The following is a 2,923-nucleotide window of genomic DNA, read 5'->3' on the forward strand; positions in this document are numbered from 1 at the left end:
GGATGTCAGAAGAGACTCTGCAACTTGCCCTTGAGTGAAGAGTACTAAAGCAAATGGAAGAAATGACAAGATAAAAGAGCTGAACAGAAGATTTCAAAGACCAGCTCAAGCAGACAAAGCCAATTACTATAATGAAATGTGCAAAGACCTAGAGTTAGAAAACCAAAAGGGAAGAACACACTCAGTATTTCTCAAGCTGAAAGAACTGAGGAAAAAATTTCAGCCTCGAGTTGCAATATTGAAAGATTCTATGGCAAAATACTGAATGATGCAGGAAGCATCAAAAGAATATGGAAGGAATACACAGAGTCACTGTACCAAAAATAACTGGTCAATCTTCATCCATTTCAGGAGGTGGCATATGATCAAGAATCAATGGTACTGAAGGAAAAAGTCGAAGCTGCACTGAAGGAATGGGTGAAGAACAAGGCTCCTGGAATTGACGGAATGCCCATTGAGATGTTTCAACAAACAGATGCCCCACTGCAGGCACTCACTCGATTATGCAAAGAGATTTGGAAGAGAGCTACCTGGCTAACTGACTGGAAGAGATCCATATTTGTACCCATTCCAAAGAAAGGTGATCCCACAGAATGTGGAAATTATTGAAAAATATCATTAATATCATATACAAGTAAAATCTTACTAAAGATAATTCCCAAACAGTTGCAGCAGTATATTGCTGCTGCAATACAAGTTGTATTCAGAAGAGGACATGTAACAAGGGATATCATTGCTGATGTCAGATGGATCTTGGCTCAAAGCAAAGAATACTAGAAAGATGTTTAGTTGTGTTTTGTTGACTATGCAAAAGCATTTGATTGTATGGATCATAGCAAGTTGTGGATAACATTGAGAGGAATGGGAATTCTTAATTGTACTCAGGAGGAACCTGTACATAGATCAGGAGGCTGTCGTTTGAACAGAAAAAGAGAACACTGCATGGTTTAAAATCAAGAAGGGAGTGTGTCAAGGTTGTATCCTTTCACCATACTTATTCAATCCATATGCTGAGCAAATAATCTGAGAAGCTGTATTATGTGAAGAAGAACATGGCATCAAGATTGGAGGAAGAATCATTAATAACCTGTGATATGCTGACGACACAACTTTGCTTGCTGAAAGTGAGGATGACTTGAAGTACTTACTGATGGAGATTGAAGAATACAATCTGCAGTATGGATTACATCTCAATATAAAGAAAACAAAAATCTTCACAACTGGACCTATAGGCAGCATCATGATAAATGGAGAAAAGATTGAAGTTGTCAAAAACTTCACATTGCTTGGTTCTACAATTGACACCAATGGAAGCAACAGTCAGGACATCAGACAACATATAGCACTGGGCAAATCAGCTGCAAAGGACCTCTTTCGAGTGCTGAAGAGCAAAGATGTCTCCTTGAGGACTACGATATGCCTGGCACAGGCCACAGTATTTTCAATTGCCTCATATGCATGTGAGAACTGGACAATGAATAATGAAAACCAAAGAAGAATTGATGTTTTTGAGTTGTGGTGTTGGTGAAGAATGCTGGAAGTACCGTGGTCTGCTAAAAGAACTAACAGGTCTGTCTTGGTGGAAGTACAGCCAGAATGCTCCTTGGAGGCAAGAATGGCCAGACTTCGTCTTACATACTTTGGTCATGTTGTCAGAAGGTACCATTCCCTGGAGAATGATATTATGCTTGGTAAGGTGGAGAGTTGATGGAAGAGGCGAAGGCCCTCAACAAGATGGAATTGGCACAGTGGCAGTGGCGATGGGGTCAAGTATAGCAAGAATCATGGAGCTGGCTCAGGACTGGGTGGTGTTTTGTTCTGCTGTGCATAGGGTCGCTATGAGTTGGAGATGACTCGAAAACACCTAACAACACCTAACAACAACAACATAGTACTTCTCAGTTAGCTTTATGCAATTTACTAATTAAAAGATATTTTGTTTATTGCTTGATTGTAGATCTTTTGTCAAACACTGAGACAGTAGTTTACCTGTTTTTCAGCCTCTATAATTCTAACTGTAGCCTGCATCTCAGCCAACTGCTGCACCTATATTCTTTGGACACTTTCTACCAGACTTCTCTTTTTCAGCCCTTAAATTTGCTACTTCAGTCTCTAAACCTTTTAATTTATGACATAAATGGACTTTTTCTCCAACAAGTTGCTCCACTCATTTGTTGTCTTTTGTGGAATCAACACTAAGCATCTGGTTTTGTAGTTCTTTATCTTTCTCCAGTCTTGAAATCTCTGATTCGTATTTTATTTTTTTCTTTTAAAATGCATCCAAATTATTCTTTCTGTTGTTCAAATTCTGATTTGAGAAATATATATGCATAACACAGTTTATTATATTCAGCTCTATACATCGCCACTTCTTCATCCAGAATCCAAAAATACTCTCTCATTGGAGTTTCTAATTCTTCTATCTGGGCTCTTAACAATTTCAGTTTTTGTGCAGTTAACAACTGTAGCTCCATTTCCTTCAAGTCTTTAGTTTTTTCTACTAAGTCCTCTCTCAGCTCTTTAAGCAGCAGCTGAAATTTTCTGGTGAATTTCCTTTTCATTTAACAGTTGCTTGAGTTCATTTTGTGAATTTATATATTCATCCTGTGACCCTGAATGTTCAGCTTTAGAATCTGATAATTTGTTTTATGATGTTCACATCGTAGCCTTTCACCAATAACATTTTTTGGAACTCAGATTGAGAACTAATCAGGCCACTGTCTCCTGCAGGAGGACAAATGTTAGGAAAGGTGTCCATATTGGTAAGTGAGCTGACAACCATGTAAAAATAAATTCTGGCTTCCTTATAATTTTAGTTTTCTCTCCAAGAGTAGTTCTTGCTAAGACAGAACTTCAGGAAGCCAAATTATACCAGACTCATACACAGTCTTTGCAACAAGCACACATAAAACTTATCAGTGTC

At 38.2% G+C, this 2,923-nt stretch overlaps 1 pseudogene; it reads right to left on the reverse strand.

Annotated features, from left to right (window-relative positions):
* The window catches only part of LOC103194310, a 5,218-nt pseudogene extending 2,436 nt beyond the window's left edge, over positions 1-2,782 (reverse strand).
* Between the last annotated feature and the right edge of the window lie 141 nt (positions 2,783-2,923).

This window comes from Orycteropus afer, unplaced genomic scaffold (genome assembly GCF_000298275.1).
Source record: "Orycteropus afer afer isolate SDZICR_OR568_19922 unplaced genomic scaffold, OryAfe1.0 scaffold00043, whole genome shotgun sequence".
NCBI classification, from domain to species: Eukaryota; Metazoa; Chordata; class Mammalia; order Tubulidentata; family Orycteropodidae; genus Orycteropus; species Orycteropus afer.